At 46.7% G+C, this 24077-nt stretch overlaps 1 protein-coding gene across 4 annotated transcripts in view; it reads left to right on the forward strand.

Moving 5' to 3' along the window:
- The window catches only part of DGCR2 (DiGeorge syndrome critical region gene 2), a 69090-nt gene that overhangs the window by 808 nt on the left and 44205 nt on the right, over positions 1-24077 (forward strand). The window lies entirely within an intron of this gene.

The following is a 24077-nucleotide window of genomic DNA, read 5'->3' on the forward strand; positions in this document are numbered from 1 at the left end:
TTGAAAAGTGTGGTTCTTGATTTTTTTTTTTAAATGTTGGAAGGGACCCATGAAGGCAGAAGTGTCCAGGGCTCCTTGTGTGGGTGCTGTTAAGACCTGGGTGTGTACAGCAGGCAGGGGAGCACAGCGGTGTGCAGCCTCCCCAGTCAGGCTCCTGCCTGGGCACGCTGCACCTCTTGCTGCCTCTGCCATCTGTATGGAGTGCTCTGCCTCCTCCCCAGTGTCCACTTGGTAGCCAGGACCCTGGCCCACACTCAGCTGGAGTGTCCAGCGATGCTTCTCTGGACGGTGGGGTGACTGGTTGTGGGGTGGCCCTGGTAGGAACGGAAGCCAGCACTTGTGGAGGAGAGTGCTGTATGGGCTCTTGGGGACCAGAGCCAATGGATTTGTGGGCTCTTGTGATTACGTTCTTTAGAAAACATGTTTATACCTGTGGAGAAGTGAGAGTCATCCCGTCTGACTTCTGGGTCCCGATTTTGCACATTATGTCAGTGGACTCTGAGGGGTGAAGCCACACGTCATACATGTCTTTCTTGGGGTGTCTCTGGTTCCGGGTCCAGCATCTCCTCCCTGGGTGGATGGATGTGACTGATGTCCCCAACTCCTTTTCCATCTGTCCACGTATCCTGCCAGCTGGCCAGGAGCAATTCAGAAAGTGTCTTGGCGTGGCTCCCCACCTGCCCATCACTAGGGATGCTCAAATGAAGAGAATATACCCTCCCTGTAGGAGTGCTCTTCAGGTGTGGAAGCAGAGTTGAGGTAGTGGCAGAGGTGGCTAACCGTGTGCCCCTGCAAAGCAGGGGGGACTTCAGGAGGCCTCACACTCAGGTCTGAGTTGGGGCAGGGGGTGGCTCTGGTTGAGGGAGCAAAGTTATACTATTCATTCCATGACTCCCCACATCAGAACTTTGCAACAGCCCTTGGTGGTGTCTTGAGTTGCCTTGCAAAACCTGGGGGACTCCAACTGGCTCCCTGCTTTTGGTTGGGCAGCAAGGTGGGTCTCACTCTGGGTCAGATGTTCTCCTTGGGTACCTGTATGTGCTGTGTCCTTCCAGGCAGGGTCTGCTGGCTGGCACCTGGGAGGGGGGCTTTTCTGGTCTTAGTCTGCATGCATTTTCTCAGAGTCCTGGCTTAGACCCACACTGGGGTGTGAGGAGGGAACCAGGCAGACCTGCTTCCCAGGAGGCTTTCTGCCAGGTGGAGCACTTTTGGCTCCCCTGATGCAGGCTAGGGTGTGAGGCCTTTCACAGAGTGGGACAACAGGAAAGTGCTGAACTTGACCTTCTGCCACAATGTCTTTTATTTTTTATTTTATTTATGTATTTGGCTGTGTTGGGTCTTTGTTGCTGTGCGCGGGCTTTCTTTAGTTGCGGCAAGCAGGGGCTAGTGTTCGTTGCAGTGCATGGGTTTCTCATTGTGGTGGCTTCTATTGTGGAGCACAGTCTCTAGGCACGTGGGCTTCAGTAGTTGTGGCACTCGGGCTCAGTAGTTGTGGCTCATGGGCTCTAGAGCGCAGGCTCAGTAGTTGTGGCGCACGGGCTTAGTTGCTCCGCGGCATATGGGATCTTCCTAGACCAGGGCTCGAACCCGTGTCCCCTGCATTGGCAGGCGGATTCTTAACTACTGCGCCACCAGGGAAGTCCCCACAATGTCTTTTATTTATTTATTTATTTATTTATATTTTTATTTTTTTCCCCCACAATGTCTTTTAAATGCATGTTTGATCTTGGTTGATTGAGGATGCGTTATATGCCAGGGGCACTCAGGTGATCCCTGTGGGTTAGATACTGTTGCTACCTCCATTTTACAGATGGGGGAAATGAAACAGAACTCATGACACCAGGTGGCTGGGATGAGGTTTCAGCCCTAGAAGTCTGGTCTGTCCGCCATCATGCACCCTTGGCTCTCTCCCTTCCAGCTGTCTATGTCCTGCCCTGTCTGTCCTTAACACCAGCTGTGGACCCCCAGGCCACCTCTGTTCCCCTGATCCACCCAGTGGTTCTCCAGGTGAGGGTGCAGAACTTTTTCCATCTGAATATTCTCATCTGAGGGCTAGAACCAGCCCTCTTCTCAGGTCCCTGCTGTGATCAGGCATCATGAATGACAGTGGTGTGTGTTGTATACTCTGGGGCTGTGGTGAGAAAAAAAGGGTGGGGACCTCTTCGAGGGGTGACAAACATGGAGGGGCATTTGGGGGCCACTGACTGCGATACCATCACAGTGACCTTTCTCCATCTGCATCCCATTCTCAGGGAATGCAGCATCAAGTGTTCTTTCTAAAACCGTGTTTTTCTAGCTTCAGTTACGAAAGGAAATCCTGCCATGGTTTTGGCCACAGCTCCATCCAGGATGACCCCACCATGTACTTGCCTTCACTGAGTGAGCTGAGGCCGCAGTTCTGGAAGAGCTTGTTTTCACCTGTTTGGCCTGATAGGGGACGCTGTCTTCCTTGTGCTTCTGGGAAGCTGGCTGGGAGAGGCCAGTGATGTGCATGAGGTCACACAGCTGAGGAGCAGCAGAGCTGGGGCACAGACCAGGATGTGTGTGGCGGGCTGGCTCCTAGTTCAGGGTTCTGTCCCTTGTGCCACTCGGGACCCCTCCTGCTGGCTGTGCCGAACTGACAAATCCTCAGTGAGCCAGCCAGTGCCTGTGGCCTCTGGAGCGGCACATGGGTTAGTGAACAGGAAGAGGGGGGATATTTCACTAGCAGATGTGGCCAAAGCTCACAGACGGAGCTGGAAAGTGGAGTCTGCCCGGAGCTTGCCAGGCGCCTCCCGAGTTTGGAGCCCCTGCTCAGCCCCAACCCACAGCACTGCCGAGCTTGTCCTGGTGACAGATGGGGCTTTGGGCCTAACACTTGGATTCTTTTTACTTGGAAAGTAGCATAATAGACTTTCCAATCTCACTAGCTAATGAATTGTTCTTTTTTTTTTAATAAATAAATATTTTGCTGGGGAATGGTTTCATACTTACAGAAGAGTTGCAGGGAGAAAATTAGTGCAAAGAGCCCTGCGCATCCTCTGCCCAGACCTCCCTGTTAGCATATTGCCTCATCTGCCTTACCCCCACTCTCCCCGCCCTGAGGGCATGTGTGTACGTGTGCATGTGTGTATATATGCAGGTGCACACATGGTTGTTTTCTGAACCATTTGAGAGTAAGTGGAAGATGTTGTGACCCTTCCCCCCCATCACTCTGGCCAGTGCTGAGAGCAGAGATGAATAGTGATGCCTCCCTGCCTGCTGCATGCTGTGTGCGGGTGCCGTGTCACCGTGGTGAAGGGGAAAGGCAGCACTGCAGCCAAAGCTTGCTTGGCCCCAGAGCCTGAGTCAGGGGTAGAGTTTCACTTGGTGGTTCTGGTCTCAGGAGTGAGGGGTGTGTGGCTGCTGCACTTTGGCACATGTGTGTGCACCTCTGTGGCTTCTCTGGCCCAGATTGCTGTCATCGCCGCCCTCCCTGTCCCTCTCAGGCCTGACTTCCCCCCACCCGTGAGCAGCAGCACTGACTGGGCTGCCCTGCACCGGTGGGGATCCCATAGCTCACACTGTCCTCTGCCTCCCTGGCACTGGGCACAGGGCGATACCTGGTAGTTGACTCTGAGTGCAGTGTGTCAGTGACAGCGTTTAGGAGCTGGGAGATAGCAGGGGCCCACTAAACGTCTTTTCCTCCAGCAGCTGCTGGGCTGCTCCCTTGTCCCTGTGCTTGGTGTCTGGGTGCTGAGGAGTTGGTGAGCGGCCCCTTCCCCTTCCAGGCTGCGGAGCAGGCCAGTGTGATCCCGAGAGCCCAATTTTGGACCGGTAGTTTGTTTGCCTGTCAGAGTGATGGGTGGCCTTGCAATGTTGTTATTGACCTGGGATGTTTCATGAAAGAAGTCACATCTTGTCCTGCAGCTCCAAGCTTGGCCCTGTCGGCCTCTGCAGGGCAAGTCCAGGGGAGGGTGAATGACCTGTGGGCCGTGGTCGGAGCGTGGTGACCCGGGGTCCCAGAGTGTTCTGGGGCTTCTGGGCATCCATCTGGGAGAGAGGAAAGCCAAGGTCTGGGGTTGCTTCCCTGGAGCTTCTGCTGGATCCAGGTGAGTCCAGGGTGGTGGTTTGAGAACAAGAAGCCTAGTGCTGCACTGTCCAGGGTCTGGCCCCACTCTGCTGCCCACTGTGTGCCTTCTCGTTGCCTCAGTTTCCTCATCTGTGACATGGACATAATAACAGAGTGTATGTACTTTGTGGAGATATGAGAATGAAAGCGGATTGGTATCAAGTTCTAAAAAGTGTAAAGATGTAAAGCAAATGCTCCACAGAAGCTGTGAGCATTATCCATGAATTGCATTCAGGGAGTGTAGGGCCCCCTGAGAGCGTGGACGTGCCAGCACACGAGGACATATTTCTCGGGAGAGCCCCCCGACTCGGAGGCAGGGAGTGCAGTGGCTGTGACCAGTGCCTGATGCTTCGTGAGCGCTGAGTCCAGCTGCCACCGGAGGTGGGGGGTGGCTTGCCCAGAGCCCCCCAAACAGTCACAGCCCTTTGGACAGGGCCAGGATTGTTCACGCTGACATGGTTTGCTCTTTGTCACATGCATGCTGGGTCTCCTGGGCCTGGTCTGGCACAGAGTGGGTGCTCAGAAATCAGTTATTGAACAAATGCACAAATGGCTGTTTATATTTTGACATAAAGAGCAACGGCTCCCTTTGCCAGCGGGCCTCGCAGCTGCCCCGGTGTGGGTGGCAAGGACCAGGGACTCGGGGGGGCCTGTTGCAGAGCCAGCTGGCCCGGGCCTCACGCTGTTGGGGGGAGGATCGTTCCTGCAGGCGTGAGCTGCCCTGAGAGGTGAGGGCAGGTGAGACTTCTCATCGCTGTGGGTCCTCACTGAAGAAGCTCACCAGCCACCCAGGCGGGGGCTGCGAGGGGCTGGGGGGGGCAGGCTGCCCCACCGATGGCTGTGCCCTCTGCCCAAGGACGTGGCCCGCCCTTCCCAGGCTGGCGCACTACACTGGCCTCGCTCGAGAGCCGACGGGTGTGGGGGCCGCACACGCTCGCCTCTTGCCTTCTCTCCCTCCTCTCCGCCTGGCGTGGCCATTGCTCCAGTCACCGGAGCTGGCTCTTGTCCTTCATGCCCTTGCCCCTTCCAATCCCTTGCTGTAGGCTGGCTTCCGGGCCCCTGGCTGCGAGCTGTCAGTCCAGTCAGCTTGTGGTCTGTCTTTCTGTCCTCAGCTGTTGACAGCTCCATGTTGGACAGGCGGGGGCTGAGAGCAGAGCCCTGTGTGGATGCTGTACTACAAGGGCCTCCGGGTCCACCTTGAGTCCCTGCCCTGCTGGGAAGCCTCCTTCCTCCCTGGGGACCCTCCTTTGCAGTTGGTCGCTGTGGGGAGGATTGCCTGGGGTTCCACGAGGCACTGGACAGGGGGCAGGAGCCACCGTGAGGGCGTTCCGGAGGGTCGGTCTGGAGATGTAAGGCTCTAGGACCCCCTGCGCACTTGCCACCGTGTCTACTGACGTGGGGGCCTTTTCATGTGTCACTCGCGACTTCCTAGGGTCCCTGGGTCGGTCAGTTACCCACAGAGCTTCATGGTCATATGAGATGGAACGGGAGGCCTGGAAGGGCCTGGAAAGGATGCGGCGGGCTCTGCAGCAGCCGTCTGGGGGTCTGTTGGCCACTTCTGGAAGGGAGACGTTCTTCAGATTCTCTCCTCCACCCCATCCGTGCGAAGGACGTGGGTCCAGACCGGTGTGTGAGCTGTGGAAAAGCCTAGCACAGTCTGGAAATACGATGGCGGGTTTTTTTTCACACTTATAAAAATTCATACATTATTTTATGTAAATGGAATTATACTTTTTTTTTTTTTTTGCGGTATGTGGGCCTCTCACTGTTGTGACCTCTCCCGCCGCGGAGCACAGGCTCCGGACGCGCAGGCTCAGCGGCCATGGCTCACGGGCCCAGCCGCTCCGCGGCATGTGGGATCTTCCCAGACTGGGGCACCGAACCCGTGTCCCCTGCATCGGCAGGCGGACTCTCAACCACTGCGCCATCAGGGAAGCCCGGAATTATACTTTTTTTTACAAGTTTTTATTTTTACTTTTCCATTTGACAGTGTTTTGGAGGTCTTTGTGGGTAAGTCCATACAGCTTTACTTCATTCTTTTTTTTTTTTTTTTTTTTTTTAGACAAGCCTTTCTAAGAACTTTCCTCAGTCTTGTTTTGCCTGCGGGGCCTTCTTCCGGGGCCTTCTTCCAGGCGACCTCTTATCACAACTTTTCCTCAACCCGAAGCTGCAATTTAGAGAGCTGCACAGTTGGAGATGGTGGCAGGTGCTGAGGATCTGATCTCGTGGGCTTGTCTCAGCCTAAAACCATCTGCAGCAGCTCCAGGTCGACTCCTGGTTTTTACATGTATTTATGCTATAACTCTAATTCGTGTGCTTATTTACCTAAATGACATAATTTCACCAAGGATAATTTAGACTCAGAGTGACCATTTAGAGGAACTTTGACATGAACAAAATTACTAGAGGAACTTTGACATGAACAAAATTACTCATTTGTGAGGTGCCTTACTGGCAAAAGCGAAAGCAAATCCTAAGATCCAATGATCTGCATGTTTTATTGGCATGAAGAAGCCTTAATTCCAAAAAGAATTAAGATTTCAAAGTATCTTCCTTCAGAGGAAGGCAGAGGGTTACCTCGTTCTTTTTCCAAAACTTTTTTAACTTTGAAAACATTTCATGCTTCTAGAAAAGTTGCAAAAATAGTACTGTGAACTCCAACTGTATACAGTTCACTTAAATTTGCCGATTGTGACATCTGACTCGTCCCACATCTGCACGCTTTTTGTGTGTGTGTGCGCGCACGTCCAGAGATGAAATGTATCTGCACACACAGACATGACCCTTCATTTCTAAGTTTCTTTCCCCTATTTCCTGAGAACAAGCCATTCTCCTGGAAGCACGTTTAGGACTGCTAACACGGGGGTAGTACCATGAGCCATATCCCCACTTTGCCAGTTGTCCCATTCACCACACATTTTTTCCCCCCAATTCAGGATCCAGCCCGGGATCATCTACTGCATTTAATCGTCATGTGCATTTAATGTTCTGAAATCTGGGACAGTTCCCTAGCTTTCTTTGTCTTTCGTGGTGTGGACTTTTTAAACAGTACAGGCTGGCCATTTTTTGGAATATTCCTCCTTATGGGTTTATCAGATTGTTTCCTCATGGTCAGATTCAGTTGCCGCCTCTTTGGCAGGAGTGATCCCCCGAGACATTGAGTCCCCTTCAGCGCGTGCATCCTGGGCACAGCTGGCAGCTTCTCCCAGGAATGGCCTTGTTAACTGTGGCCATGTGGTGAGGTGGCTTTGACTGTATTTCTCGACTGGAAAGGTGTCTTTCTTTCCCCCTTTGTGGTCAGCAGGTACTCGTTAGGGAGACAGATCACCTGGCCCTGTGTGGGGTTTTTTTTGTTTTTTTGTGGGTTTTTTTGGCTGCATTGGGTCTTCGTTGCTGCGTGCGGGCTTTCTCTAGTTGCAGTGAGTGGGGGCTGCTCTTCATTGGGGTGTGCGGGCTTCTCATTGTGGTGGCTTCTCTTGTTGCAGAGCACAGCCTCTAGGCTCATGGGCTCAGTAGTTGTGGCTCACGGGCTTAGTTGCTCCGCGGCATGTGGGATCTTCCCAGACCAGGGCTCGAACCCATGTGTCCCCTGCATTGGCAGGCTGATTCTTAACCACTGCACCACCAGGGAAGCCCTGGCCCAGTGGTTTTAAGCATCTATTGATGATTCTTGCCTGAATCAGTTATTGCTGTGATGATTGCTAAATGATGGTTTTCTCTTATTCCTTTTTCATTTAGTACTAGTCTACTGTAAAAAAGCTTGTTCTTCCTCTTTAACATCGGTATGGACTCATGGATTCTTCTTATTCAATGCATGATAGTCATTATTGTCATTCATTTTGGTGATTATATTGCAGTTGTTTTGGGCAGTGGGAACCCCTTCAGGCTGGTTCCTGTATCCTTCTGACATGGCCCAAGCGCTGTTGAACATTCCTCATTACCAAGCTCATCTTGTATCTTTCCTGCCCCCAGCATTTTTCCACGGAGCACTGGTTCCTTTTAGTGGGAGATGGTATTCTTGGAGAAACCAAGATTTTGGTGCTAGGCGTGTTCATCGCCAAGAGGACCTTGCTGCCGCTAGACCTTTCGGTCCAGCTGGGGCGTGTGTCCCTCTCTAGTGTGGGCGTATGGGTGTGTCTGTGTGAGTCTCTTTGTTTATAAGTTCATACTGTATCTTTAGTTCCAACCCAGCATCCCAGGGTCTTGCTTCCTTTCCCTGGTTCATATTGGTATCGCCCTTTTTCTACAGTAGAACTGGAGCTTCCGACAACATCAGTAGATTTACTATTTTCTTATTCCCACAGTGCACAGAAAACCATTTCAGGAGTGCTATACCTGTTACCACTACCAACAGCAGACAGACTGAGTTAGAGTTTGGGAATTTTTTTTCTTTTCCAGCTCCTTTTTTTTTTTTTTTCTTGCGGTACGTGGGCCTCTCACTGTTGTGGCCTCTCCCTTTGCGAGCACAGGCTCCGGACGCACAGGCTCAGCAGCCATGGCTCACGGGCCCAGCCGCTCCGGGGCACGAACTCGTGACCCCTGCATGGGCAGGCGGACTCTCAACCACTGCGCCACCAGGGAAGCCCTCCAGCTCTTTTTTTGTCTTTAGACTGATGGTATGTACTCAAAGTACTGAGTCCAAAAGCTATTTGGATTAATTCTCTTCTCTTATGTGTGTCTGTTAAACAGTTAGGTTCAAAACTGTATTGATTTGAAACCACATTTATTAAACAAATAATATTGAGAAAAGTATTTACTATAATCTTATTATTATACCAAGCTTCTATTTCATCACACTAATTGGTAAGGAAACATTTCTTTTTCCAGTGGGTTGTAGTATTTTCCTGGGTAAATTAAAGTATCATTTTAGGAGTAGATATTTATAGTTTTAACATGTCAACTCTCATTAGTATATATTGCTGTTTGCTTAAAATATTTTTTCCAGTTTTGCTTTTATGGTATGAAGAGAATTATGTATGTTGAGTAGACAACCAGTCAGCAGCAGTGGAGAGAAAGGCCAAGTAAAATTTATTACAATTAAATTATTTAGATTTTAGCATTAATAAATGCTATTAATGAATGTTTTTTATTTTGTTACCTTTTGTTACTGATGGAGTATATTAGAAATTACTTTGTGGGACTTTCCTGGTGGTCCAGTGGTTAAGAATCCGCCTTGCAATGCAGGGGCTGCCGGTTCAGTCCCTGGTCAGGGAACTAAGATTCCACATGCCGTGGGGCAACTAAGCCTGTGCGCCACAGCTAGAGCGAAGCCCACGCACCGCCTGCGCACCGAAATGAAGAGCCCGCGTACGGCAGCGAAAGATCCTGCGTGCCGCAGCTAAAACCCAATGCAGCCAAAAATAAATAAATATTTTTTTTAAAGAGAAGAAATTCCTTTGTAATACTAACTGCAATGTGGTGTCCTGGATTGGATCCTGGAATGGAAAAAGGACATTAGTGGAACAAGTCTTTTGCCTGTCTTTGAATTGGGTTGTTTTTAGGCTGTTGGGTTTTAGGAGTTTTCTATATATTCTGGTTACTAACCCCTAATCAGATGCATGATTTGCAAATGTTTTCTCTTACTCTGTAGGTTGCATTTTTAGTTTGTTGTTATTTTAAGTTTGATGTAGTCCCCTTTGTCTACTTTTGCCTTTGTTGCCTGTGCTTTTGGTGTCATATCCAAGAAACCATTGCTAAATCCAATGTCATGAAGCTTTTCTCCTATGTTTTCTTCTAGGAGTTTTATAGTTTCAGGTCTTATATTTAAGTCTTTAATCATTTTGAGTTAATTTTTGTATATGGTATGAGGTAAGGGTACAGCTGCATTCTTTTGCACGTAGATGTCCACTTTTCTCAGCACTATTTGTTGAAGAGACTATCCTTTCCACATTGTGTAACCTTGCTACTCTCTCAAAGATCATTTTACCGTATATGTGAGGATTTGTTTCAGGGCTGTCTAATCTGTTCCATTGGCCTATATGTCATTGTTTATGCCACTCACTGTTTTGTTTACTGTAGTTTTGTAATTTACTATGTTTTGAAATCAGGAAGTGTGAGGCCTCCAGATTCATTTTTATTTCTTAAGATTGTTTTGGCTGTTCAGGGTCCTTTGAGTTTTCACATTAATTTTGGGATGAATTTTTCTCTTTTGGCAAAAAAAAAAAATCATTGGCATTTTGATAAGGTTTGTATTGAATCTGTAGATTGGGTAGTATTGACCTCTTTTTTTGAGAAATTTATTTATTTTCTTTATTTTTGGCTTTGTTGGGTCTTCATTGCTGCACGCAGTCTTTCTCTAGTTGCGGCGTGTGGGCTTCTCATTGCAATGGCTTCTCTTGTTGCGGAGCACGGGCTCTAGGCGAGCAGGCTTCAGTAGTTGTGACTCATGGGCTCTAGAGTGCAGGCTCAGTAGTTGTGGCACACAGGCTTAGTTGCTCTGCGGCATGTGGGATCTTCCCGGACCAGGGATCAAACCTGTGTCCCCTGAATTGGCAGGCGGATTCTTAACCACTGCACCACCAGGGAAGTCCCAGTATTGACCTCTTAAGTCTTCCAGTCCATGAATATTGGATGTCTTTCTGTTTATTTCTATCTTTTTTATTTTTTTGGCTGCACCACGTAGCATGTGGAATCTTACTTCCCCAACTAGGGATTGAACCCATGCCCCCTGTAGTGGAAGCATGGAGTCTTAACCACTGGACCACCAGGGAAGTCCGTATTTGTGTCTTCTTTATTATATATATTTTTAAATAAATTTTTAAATAAATTTATTTAAAAATATATATATTTTTATATATTTTTAAATAAATTTATTGTATTTATTTATTTTTGGCTGCATTGGGTCTTCACTGCTACATGTGGGCTTTCTCTAGTTGCATCGAGCGGGGGCTACTCTTTGTTGCAGTGCGCGGGTCTCTCATTGCAGTGGCTTCTCTTGTTGCAGAGCATGGGCTCTAGGTGCGCAGGCTTCAGTAGTTGTAGCACGTGAGCTCAGTAGTTGTGGCTTGTGGGCTCTAGAGAGCAGGCTCCGTAGTTGTGGCGCACGGGCTTAGTTGCTCTGCAGCGTGTGGGATCTTCCCGGACCATGGCTCGAACCCATGTCCCCTGCATTGGCAAGCGGATTCTTAACCACTGCGCCACCAGAGAAGCCCCTTGTGTCTTTTTTAATTTCAGCGATCTTTTGTAGTTTGTTTACTAGTGTACTAGTCGTTCACCTCTTTGGTTAAGTTTATTGCTGAATTTTTTTTTTTGATGCTATTGTAAATGGAGTTGTTTTCTTAATTATCTTTTCAGGTTGTTCATTGTTAGTGTATAGAAGCACAACTAATTTTTGTGTGTTGCAACTTTGCTGTGCAACTTTGCTGAATTTGTTTATTTTGTATGCAACTTTGCTGAATTTGTTTATTAGTTCTAACAGTTTGTGTGTGTGTGTGTGTGTGTGTGTGTGTGTCATCTTTAGACATGACCTACAAGATCACATCAGCTGTGAAGAGAGATAATATTACTTCTTCCTTTCCAATTTGGATGCCTTTTATTTCTTTTTCTTGCCTAATTGCACTAGCTAAGGCTTCTAAAACTCAATCAAATAAAACAAGATTTAACTTGATAAGAAACTGCCAGATGCTTTTTCAGAGTGCTTGTGCTATTTTTTTAAAATTTATTTTAATTTATTTTTGGCTGTGTTGGGTCTTCGTTGCTGCACGTGGGCTTTCTCTATTTGCGGCGAGTGGGGGCTACTCTTGGTTGCGGTGCGTGGGCTTCTCATTGCAGTGGCTTCTCTTGTCGCGGAGCACGAGCTCTAGGTGTGCGGGCTTCAGTAGTTGTGGCACGCAGGCTCAGTAGTTGTGGCTTGTGGGCTCTAGAGTGCAGGCTCAGTAGTTGTGGCGCACGGGCTTAGTTGCTCCGTGGCATGTGGGATTTTCCTGGACCAGGGCTCGAACCTGTGTCCCCTGCATTGGCAGGCGGATTCTTTCTTTCTTTATCTTTCTTTCTTCCTTCCTTCCTTCTTTCCTTCCTTCCTTCCTTCCTTCCTCTTCCTCTCTTCCTCTCTTCCTCTCTCTCTCTCTCTCTCTCTCCCTCCCTCCCTCCCTCTCCCTTTCTTTCTCTTAACATCTTTATTGGAGTATAATTGCTTTGCAATGTTGTGTTAGTTTTTGCTGTATAACAGTGAATCAGCTATATGTATGCATATATCCCCGTATCCCCTCCCTCTTGCGTTTCCCTCCCACACTCCCTATCGCACCCCTCTAGGTGGACACAAAGCACTGAGCTGATCTCCCTGTGTTATGTAGCTGCTTCCCACTAGCTAGCTATTTTACATTTGGTAGTGTATATATGTCAGTGCTACTCTCTTACTTCATCCCAGCTTACCCTTCCCCCTCCCCATGTCCTCAAGTCCAATCTCGACGTATGCGTCTTTATTCCTGTCCTGCCCCTAGGTTCATCAGTACCTTTTTTTTTTTTTTTTTAGATTCCATATATGTGTGTTAGCGTACGGTATTTGTTTTTCTCTTTCTGACTTACTTCACTCTGTATGACAGACTCTAGGCTCATCCAACTCATTACAAATAACTCAATTTCGTTTCTTCTTATGTCTGAGTAATATTCCATTGTATACATGTGCCATATTTTTTAATCCATTCATCTGTCGATGGACACCTGGGTTCCTTCCATGTCCTGGCTATTGTAAATAGTGCTGCAGTGAACACTGTGGTGCGTGACTCTTTTTGAATTATGGTTTTCTCAGCGTGTATGCCCAGTAGTGGGATTGCTGGATCATATGGTAGTTCTGTTTTTAGTTTTTTAAGGAACCTCCATACTGTTCTCCATAGTGGCTGTATCAATTTACATTCCCACCAACAGTTGGCAGGTGGATTCTTAACCACGTGCCACCAGGGAAGTCCCATCAGGTGGCTCTTTTTTTTTTTTTTTCTTTTTGCCGTATGCGGGCCTCTCACTGTTGTGGCCTCTCCCGTTGCGGAGCACAGGCTCCGGACGCGCAGGCTTAGTGGCCATGGATCATGGGCCCAGCCGCTCCGTGGCATGTGGAATCTTCCCGGACCAGGGCACGAACCCGTGTCCCCTGCATTGGCAGATGGACCCTCAACAACTGTGCCACCAGGGAAGCCCAGGTGGTTCTTTTTAATTGCATTTCCCTGTGAGTGATGATGTTGAGAAGTTTTTCATGTCCTTTTTTTTTTTTTAATTTGGCCATGCCACACGGCATGCGGGATCTTAGTTTCCCAGCCAAGAATTGTACCCATGCTCCCTGCAGTGGAAGCACAGAGTCTTAACCCCTGGACCACCTGGGAACTCCTTTTTCATGTCCTTTTTAACCATTCATTTATCTTCTTTGGAGAAGTATTTCTTCAAATATTTTGCTCACTTGTATGAGGTTTTTTGCCTTTTCGTTATTTATATTTATTGTTGAGTTGTAGAAGTTCTTTTTGTATTCCAGATATACAAAAGTTCTTAGATGTGTTGCAGATATTTTCTGTCAGTGACTTACCCATTCATTTGCTTAACTGTACTTTTAAAAACATCTGTTTATTTGTTTAGTACACTAAAATTCACTCTTCCTGTATATCATTCTTTGAGCTTTGACAAATGTAACCAGCACCACACTCAGGATGCGGAACACACTTCTGTCCCCCCGTAGTTCCCTTGTGCACCTTGTGGTCAGTGCCTCCTCTGCCTTGAGGTCCCACCTGGCAACCACTTGTCTTCTGGTAAAGTCCAGTTTATAATAATTTTTCTTCTTGGTGATGAATGTAAGCACTCTTTGCCTAACGCAGGTTCACAAAGATTTTCTTATATTTTCTCCTAGAAGTTTCATAGTGTTAGGTTTTATATTTAAGTCCTTGATCTGTTTTGGGTTAATATTAAGGTATGGGTTGAGGTTTGTTTTTCTGGGGTTTTTGTTTTTGTTGTTTTGTTTGAGTGGTAGAGCACTGGGATTTTTTATTTTTTGAAGTATAGTTGATTTACACTGTTGTGTTAGTTTCAGGTGTACTGCAAAGTGATTCAGATATGTATATGTGTATGTATTTATAGTTACATATATGTTTATACATATATTTATATATATATTCTTTTTTAGATTCTTTTCCATTGTAGGTTATTACAAGATACTGAATATAGTTTCCTATGCTATATATAGGTCCTTGTTGTTTACCTAGTTTATATATAGTAGTGTGTATCTGTTAATCCCAAACTCCTAATTTATCCCTCCTGCCCCCCACCCCTTTCCCCTTTGGTAACCATAATTTTGTTTTGTATGTCTGTGAGTTGAGCTTCATTTTTTGATATGTGGATTTCCAACTGTTTCACTACCACTTACTGAGATATTATTCTTTCTCCATTGAATTGTCTTTGTACCTTTGTCAAAAATCAATTGGCCACATTAGTGTGGGTTTATTTCTGGGCTCTGTGTTCTGTTCCATTGAACTAGGTATCTTTACTGAGCTTTTGATCAAAGAAATTGTGAATTTTGAAGAAGTCCAATTTATCAGTTTTTTCTTTTATGGTAATCTTTGCCTACTCCATGGTTGGGAAGATCTGCCTCCTTACTAGACTTTGAGCTCTGTGAGGGCAGAGACCTTGTACTTCTCCTTCTGTTCTCGCTTGCATCCAGCACAGTACCTGGCCCCCAGGAGGCACAAGGCTCTGTTGTTTGAAGGAGCTAATGGGTTTGTCTTAAGGATTTAAATGTAAAAATGTATTCGAGGCACTTTATACACTGCTTGGCACATGCAAAATGAACTTTCAAGAATCTGATTTTGCTATAGCTGTTGTTTCTCTTGAGATGTACTGGCTATACTATACCATGGCTGTCATCAGAATATGTTTTGAGTGTTGTATGAAATTGCTGATCTATGTTACATAAGATGTGAGATAGCTGTCACTCCAGTTCTGCAAACCAGCAAGGCTTTCATCAGATTTCATGGTGAGATCAAAATGTTAACAGCCAAGTAAAAACTAAGAGTTCGGCACCATCAAACCAGCTTTACAAAAAATGTTAAAGGGACTTCTCTAGTGGAAAATAAAAGACCACAACTAGAAATATGAAAATAATGAAAGGAAAAATCTAATTGGTAAAAAGAAATACACAGTAAAAGTAGTAAATCAACCACATATGAAGCCAGTAGGAAGGTTAAAAGACAAAAGTAGTAAAATCACCTATATCCATCATAAGTAAAGGGATACACAAAACAAAAAGATATAAAATATGATGTCAAACCAGTAAACTTTGTGCAGGGGTGGGCAGTAAAAATGCAGGTTAGAATGCATTTGAACTCGAGATCAGCAATTTACAGTAATCATATCTATCTATGTATGTATATCTATCTAACTATATCTATATATAAACCTCGTGATAACCACAAACCAAAAACCTGTAATAAATACACACACAAAAAAAGAGAAAAGAATCCAAATATAACATGAAAGATTCATCAAATCACAAGGGAATAGAGCAAAAGAAGAAGAAAGGAACAAAAAAGAACTACAAAACAACTCAAAGACAGTCAACAAAATGGCAATTAAGTAGGTGCTATGAATAATTACTTTAAATGTAAATGGACTAAATACTCCAATCAAAAAACAGAGAGTAGCTGAGTGGATGCACAAAATAAGACCCATATATATGCTGCCTAAAGGTAACTCACCTCACATGTAAAGCCACACAGACTGAAAGTGAGGGGATAGAAGAAGGTATTTCATGCAAATGGAAATGAAAAGAAAACTGAGGTAGCAATACTTACATCAGACAAAATACACTTTAAAACAAAGATTGGAAGAAGTGACAGACAGGATATTACATAATAAGGGATCAATCCAAGAATAAAATATAACAGTTGTAAATATACATGCACCCAGGGACTTCCCTGGCGGTCCAGCGGTTAACACTTCACCTTCCAATGCAGGGGATGCGGGTTCGATCCCTGGTCAGGGAGGTAAGATCCCACATGCCTCAGGGCCAAAAAACCAAAACATAAAACAGAAGCAATATTGTAAGAAATTCAATAAAGACTTTAAAAATTCAGTCCACATTAAAAAAAAAAGTCTTAAACAATATATATATATATACATAGGAGCAACCTAAGTACATAAAACAACATAAAGGGTGACATTGATAGTAACACAATAATAGTAGGGAATTTTAACATCCCATTTTCATCAATGGAAAGATCATCCAGAAGGAAAATCAGTAAGGAAACACTGGTCTTAAACAACATTAAACAACACATTAGACAGATGGACTTAATAGACCTATATAGAACATTCCATCTGAAAGCAGCAGAATACACATCCTTTTCAAGTGCACATGGAACATTCTCTAGCATAGACCATATGCCAGGCCACAAGACAAGTCTCAGTAAATTTAAGAAGACTGAAATCATATCAAGCATCTTTTTCTACCACAAAACTATGAGACTAGAAATCAACTACAAGAAAAAATACAAAAAACACAAACATATGGAGGCTAAACAATATACTGCTAAACAACCAATGGATCATTGAAGAAATAAAAGTGTTAAATTCCTGGAGATAAATGAAAACAAAAACACAGTGATCCAGGGACTTCCCTGGTGGTCCAGTGGTTAAGAATCCACCTTCCAATGCAGGGGACGTGGGTTCGATCCCTGGCTGGGGAACTAAGATCCCACATTCCGTGGGGCAACTAAGCCTGTACACCGCAACTAGAGAGCCTGCGTGCTGCAACTACAGAGCCCATGTGATCTGGAGCTCGCGCGCCACAACTGGAGAGAAGCCCACACACTGCAACAAAAGATCCTGCGTGCTGCAACTAAGACCTGATGCAGCCAAAAATAAATAAAAAATAACACAATGATCCAAAATCTATAGGATACAGCAAAAGCAGTTCTGAACGTTTATAATGGTATAAGCTACCTCAGGAAATAAGAAAATCTCAAACAATGTAAAGAAACTAGAAAAAGAAGAACAAAACCCAAAGTTAGTAGAAAGAAAGAAGAAAGATCAGAGCATAAATAAATAAAATATAGAGACTAAAAAACAATAGAAAATATCAATGAAACTAAGAGCTGGGTTTTTGAAAAGCTAAACAAAATTGATAAACCTTTAGCCAGACTCATCAGTAAGAAAGAGAGAGGGCCCAAATAAAATCTGAAATGAAAAAGGAGACATTACAATTGATACCACAGAAATACAAAGAATCATAGAAGACTACTATGAACAATTATATGCTAATAAAATGGACAACCTAGAAGAAATGGACAAATTCCTAGAAATGTAAAATCTCCCAAGACTGAACCTGGAAGAAATAGAAAATATGAACAGACCAATTACCAGTAATGAAATTGAATCAGTAAGTAAAAAAAAAACTCCCAACAAACAAAAGTCCAGGACCAGATGGCTTCACAGGTGAATTCTACCAGCCATTTAGAGAAGAGTTAATATCTTTCCTTCACAAACTATTCAAAAAAATTACAGAAAGGAACACTTCTGAACTCATTCTGTGAGGCCAGCATCACCCTGATACCAAAACCAGACAAAGATATCACAAAAAAAGAAAATTACATTCCAATATCATTGATAAACATAGATGCCAAAATCCTCAACAAAATATTAGCAAACCGAATTCAACAATACATTAAAATCCCGGACTTCCCTGGTGGCACAGTGGTTAAGAATCCACCTGCCCAGTGCAGGGGACACGGATTTGATCCCTGGTCTGGGAAGCAACTAAGCCCATGTGCCACAACTACTGAGCCTGCGCTCTAGAGCCCGTGAGCCACAACTACTGAAGCCTGCATGCCCTAGAGCCCGCGTGCCACAACTACTGAGCCCGCATGCTGCAACTGCTGAAGCCTGTGTGCCTAGAGCCCATGCTCTGCAACGAAGAGTAGACCCCGCTCGCCACAACTAGAGAAAACCTGTGCGCAGCAATGAAGACCCAACACAGCCAAAAATTTAAAAAAATAAAATTTAAAAAAATAAACAAACAAAAAATACATTAAAATCCCCACGATGAAGTAGGATTTCTCCCAGTGATGCAAGGATGGTTCACTATCCACAAATCAATCAATGTGATGTACCACATTAACAAATTAAAGAATAAAAATGTCATCTCAATAGATGTGGAAAAACTTTTGACAAAATTCAGCATCTGTAATTTTAAAAAACTCTCAACAAAGTAGGTGTAGAAGAGACATACCTGAACATAATAAAGGCCATATATGCCAAGTCCACAGCTAACATCATTCTCAACAGTGAAAAGCTAAAAGCATTTCCTATGAGATCAGGAACAAGTCAGGATGCCCACTCTTGCCACTATTTATTCAGCAGAGTAATGGAAGTCCTAGGTACAGCAATCAGACAAGACAAAGAAATTAAAAAAAAAAAAAAAAAGGAATAAGGACTTCCCTGGCAGTCTAGTGGTTAAGACTCTGTGCTCCCAACGCAGGGGGCCCGGGTTCCATCCCTGGTCAGGGAACTTAGATCCCGCATGCCGCACAACATGGCCAAAAAAGAAGAAGAACGAAAAAGAAGAAATAAAAGGAATCCAAATTGGAAAGGAAGAAGTAAAACTGTCACTGTTTGCAGATGACATGATACTACACATAGAAACTAAGGACGCCACCAAAAAACTGCTGGAGCTCATCAATGAATTTTGTAAAGTTGCAGGATACAAAATTAATATACAGAAATCTGTGGCATTTTTATACACTAACACTGAACTGTCAGAGAAATTAAGAAAACAGTCCCATTTACAGTCACATAAAAAAGAATAAACATTTAAAAATGGGCAGAGATGTGAATAGATGTTTTTCCAAAGAAAACATACAGATGGCCAACAGGCACATGAAAAGATGCTCAACACCACTAATCATCAGTGAAATGCAATTCAAAACCACAATGAGATATCACCTCACAGCTGTCGGAATGGCTGTCATCAAAAAGACAAGTGTTGGCAAAGATGTGCAGAAAAGGGAACCTCCGTGCACTGTTGGTGGGAATGTAAATTGGTGCAGCCACTATGGAAAACAGTATGGAGAGTCCTCAAAAAGTTAAAAATAAAACCACCATATACGGTGCAGCAGTTCCACTCCTTGGTATTTATCCGAAGAAAATGAAAATACTAAGTAAAAGAGATATATGCACGCCTATGTTTATTGCAGCATTGTATACAATAGCCAAGATATGAAAGCAACCTAAGTGTGCCCATCAGTTGATGAGTAGATAAAGAAGATGTGGTATATATATACAGTGGGATATTAGGCATAAAAAGAGTAAAATCTTAAAAAGAGACAAAGAGTAAAAATTTAAAAAGAGACAAAACAAACAAGTGTAACAAAACAGAAACAGAGTTATAGATACAGAGAAGAAGCAGGTGGTTGCAGAGGGGAGGGGTGGGGGAAGGAAAGAAATAGGTGAGGGAGATTAAGAGGTACAAACTTACAGTTGCAATGTAATTGGTTCACAGGTATGAAATATACAACATAGGGAATATGGTCAATAATATTATAATAACTTTGCATGGTGACAGATGGTAGCTGGAGTTGTGATCATTTGAAGTGTATAGAAATATAGAATCACTATGTTATATAACGGAAACTAACATAGCGTTGCAGGTCAGTCATACTTCAAAAAATAAACTCAGAGAAAAGAGATCAGATTTGTGGTTACCAGAGGCGGGGGTTGGGGGAGGAGGGGGAATTGGATGAAGGCAGTCGAAAGGTAAAAACTTCCAGTTGTAAGATAAATAAGTGCTCAGGATGTAACCTACAACATGATAAATAGAATTAAGACTGCTGCGTGTTATATAGGAAAGTCGTTAAGAGAATAAACCCTAACAGTTCACGTCACAAGGAAAAAAATGTCTCTGCTTCTTTAATTTTGTATCTATATGAGATGATTGATATTCACTAAACTTAACTGTGATAATCATTTCACGATGTCTGTAAGTCAGATCATTACGGTGCACTCCTTAAACTTATACAGTGCTGTTTGTCATTATATCTCAATAAAACCGGGAGAAAAAATAAAAGTAAAAAATGTGTGGCATGAGTGTTGGATGAAGCTGCTAGTGGATGTTCCGTCAGAGGCGGATGCTGTTACTCCAGTTCTGCCCACCCCTTTGCCCTGGTCTCCCTCCCAAGTATACCCCCCCTCCCCTGCACCCAGCCCTTGTAAAGTGTAGACTTGTTGCTGGTTGCTGTTCGTTCCTTGAGGTGCTGTTGGTTCAGTAGAAATGCGTTGCGATCCTGCCTCTCCTCTCTGGTCCCGTCCTTTTCCTGGGGTCTCCCCTCCTCTTCTAGGCTCACTCATTTGCAGCTAGGCCTTCTTTCCCGAGCATCCACTGAGGAGACTCATAGGGAAGGGCAGGCAGAGCAGACCAGCCAGTGTCTTGGTTGGGCCGTGTCCGAGGAGGGAAGGTTGCAGGTGATGGTCACTTCACCTCCTGGATGTAGAACGTGCTTGTTATTTATGAGAAATCAACACTGAACTTCGGCCTTGTCACTTTATGCTGGGGGGGGCAATGTCCAGCCTTGTGACTCCTCAGCTGATGGGCGGGAGTGGCTGCCGCTCCCCTGGGGCAGGCAGGTGCCGGGAAGCAGGGGGCGTCTTCTCTCCCTCAGGTGGGCTGAGTGAGGGGGAGTCTGGCCCTGGCTTAGTGAAGGGTTTGAAGGTCACAGTGACTGGGGAGCCCCTGGTGGTAGGGAGGCACATCAAAGCATCAGTGGACGTATTTTGAAACCACCACAGGAGCCTTTTCATGTTCACAGTGCTTTGGTGCACCCCTGACTCTGTGGGTCCCGTTGGCAGACAGGCAGCCCTGGTCCCCTGGGGCTTTGTGGGGCTGACCTCTACGGAGGCGCTGCATTTCATGAGTCCTCTGACTTCTGTCTTAACAGAGAGAATATGGGTCAGAATCAGAAAATTTGGACCCAACCCTCTGAAGGACAATGGGTTAGTCACGCCCCACATCAGAGTGCAGAGCATCCTGGCGGGGCGGCTGTGATTCCTACCCGGATTCCGCTTAGCTGTGCTGGCTTCGGGGCTGGGGATCTGGGTCCTATCCTGCTGTACCAGCCCGACAGGGGACAGGTCAGGTGGGTCAGCCCTTCTGCTGAGGGAGCCAGGCGGCCGAGGCTGGGATAGCATAAGCAGCAGGGTGTCTGGCCTGCCTTTAAACCCCACTGGTAACACTTCAGTCTATAGTTTGCCCCGAGTCACACGCCTCCGGCTCGCTCTAGAACTCTGGGCCCTTGGGCTTGAGCGTCACAGGCAGCTGGTCTCTGAGCGCCTTGCGGCTTGAAGATCAGATGCCAGTGTCCCTCCTGCTGTGACCCTGGCGTCTGCCTGAGCCTAGGGATGCCCAGGCCTCCTGTCCACGGGGCCTTGACGGGGCACCGCACCGTTCAGAGCCCTGGGCCTGACCCCTTTCCCCGGGCAGGTCCCTCCAAGAGCATGTTCCTCCTCAGAGGGCCCCGGAGTCATTCCAGGGGATGGAGGACACACATGAAGCTGCGCAGCCGGCCACCTCCTTGGGGCCTCGTGTCCACCACCCGCAGGAGGGGATGGAGCCAAGCAAGGTGGAGTAGGGGTCTTGGCTGACAAGGGGCTTCACTGCAGTCTGGGAGCTGAGGCCTGTGGTTTGTCTCGGGACAGGTCCCTGGGGCCTGTTTCAAAGCTCATCTCCCTGTATATCATGCCAGGAACCTGCTGGAGCCGTGAAGTGATAGCGACTGGGAACCACTGGGAACGGGCCAGGGGTGCTACAGGGGGAGCCATGGGAATAGCTGAGTCAGGGTTCCCAAGAACATGGGAGGAGGGGCTGCCGGAGGAAGGCTGGAGGTGGCCCTTTGCCTCCTGAAAGGGCAAGTGGCACTTGGAACCCGTCGGGAAGGTGGAAGTTGCTGATGTAATCACAGCTGGTTCTAGAACGGCTTCCCAGGCCCTGCTGTCATGGGTGTTCTGGGGCTACTCCTCCGTGGCTCCTCACAGCGTGACCGTGAAGCCACTTGGTCCCTTTGGTTCATGTGTCCCGCTGGGCCCGGCCACACAGGGCTCCCTCCAGGGCACATGCCCCACCTTCCCTGATCGTGGCAGCCCAGTGCCTTCCCTATTGTCACTGGGGGTTCAGGCCCCTTATTCTCAGCCTCTGATCTCGGGACTCAGGTGAGCCCTCTGCAGGGGGCCTGCCTTGCAGGGTGACCCGCGGATCTGCATCTGACTTCTCTGCGTTGTCAGCACTTGTTAGCAGGGACCGGCAGCCCTCATGCCCAGGCGCCATGCCTTCTAGCCCTGCGCAGCGCTGCCCAGCACCCACTGGGCCCCACCCTGAGCTCTTTCTGGGGAAGCATGTGCGAACCATGTTGGGGAGGCCGGGTAGCCTAGGACTAGGCCTGCGGATCACTAGGAGCCTGGGCCGTGGTGGCTGGGGAGAGGGGGCCCAACCCGCTCCTGCACTTCTGGGCTGAGTTTTGATTTCCCAAGTGATGGGCTTCTGCTGTATGCCATCTTCCTCCCTTTCTCTTTTTTAATAAATTTATGTATTTGTTTTTGGCTGCGTTGGGTCTTCGTGGCTGTGCGCAGGCTTTTTCTAGTTGCGGCAAGCGGGGGCTACTCTTCGTTGTGGTGTGCGGGCTTCTCATTGCAGTGGCTTCTCTTGTTGCGGAGCACGGGCTCTAGGCGCTTGGGCTTCAGTAGTTGTGGCACTTGGATTCTAGAGCACAGGCTCAGTAGTTGTAGTGCAAAGGCTTAGTCCGCGGCATGTGGGATCTTCCCAGACCAGGGCTCGAACCCGTGTCCCCTGAATTGGCAGATGGATTCTTTTTTTTTTTTTTTTTTTTGCGGTACGCGGGCCTCTCACTGTTATGGCCTCTCCCATTGCGGAGCACAGGCTCCGGACGCACAGGCTCAGCGGCCATGGCTCACGGGCCCAGCCACTCCACGGCATGTGGGATCTTCCCGGACCGGGGCACGAACCCATGTCCCCTGCATCAGCAGGCAGACTCTCAACCACTGCGCCACCAGGGAAGCCCGGCAGGTGGATTCTTAACCACTGGTGCCACCAGGGAAGTCCCCTTCTATTTCTTTCTTTTTTTTTTTTTTTGGCCGCGCCATATGGCATGTGAGATCTTAGTTCCCTGACCAGAGATTGAACCCGGGCCCGGGCAGTGAAAGCACAGAGTCCTAACTACTGGTGTGCCATGTAAGTCCCTTCCTCTATTTCTTTGTGGGTAAATGGTGAGAGGAAATCAGTTCCAGACAATTTAGGCCATGTACTAAATTTCATACAGAAACCTGAGACAGCTCACTTTCCATAATTTAAAATGAGGCCGAGACTTGCTGACAAAGAAGAAATTGAATCTAGAGAAAGAATCTGTACTGCAGAGACATGACATTTCTACGGGGCACGAGTCCTCCAGGCCCCAGACATCACGTGGTTAAAGCAGTAGCTCTGGGCTTCTCTGGTGGTGCAGTGGTTGAGAATCCGCCTGCCAATGCGAAGGACACGGGTTTGGGCCCTGGTCCGGGAAGATCCCACATGCCGCAGAGCAACTAAGCCCGTGAGCCACAACTACTGAGCCCGCACTCTAGAGCCTGTGAGCCGCAACTACTGAGCCCATGCTCCTAGAGCCCATGCTTCACAAGAGAAGCCACCGCAGTGAGAAGCCTGTGCACACAACAAAGGGTAGTCCCCACTTGCCGCAGCTAGAGGAAAAGCCAGTGCATAGCAACGGAGACCCAATGCAGCCAAAGATTAAAATAAATAAATAAATAATTTTTTTAAAAAAAAAGCAGTAGCTGTCACCGTGTGGCTGGGGATTCTAGGACTCCAAGAGGTCGGATGATTTTCATGACAGCACCAAGGGGTCGTCTGCCTCTCTCTCTCCCTCTCTCACAGGTGCAGAGTGCTATTTCTGGAGGCTACCTGATGTGATGGCCAGTGGGATATGTGCTTGGGATTCTCTCTCTTTTCATTCATTCATTCATT

Source organism: Lagenorhynchus albirostris, chromosome 14 (assembly GCF_949774975.1).
Source record: "Lagenorhynchus albirostris chromosome 14, mLagAlb1.1, whole genome shotgun sequence".
Taxonomy (NCBI): domain Eukaryota; kingdom Metazoa; phylum Chordata; class Mammalia; order Artiodactyla; family Delphinidae; genus Lagenorhynchus; species Lagenorhynchus albirostris.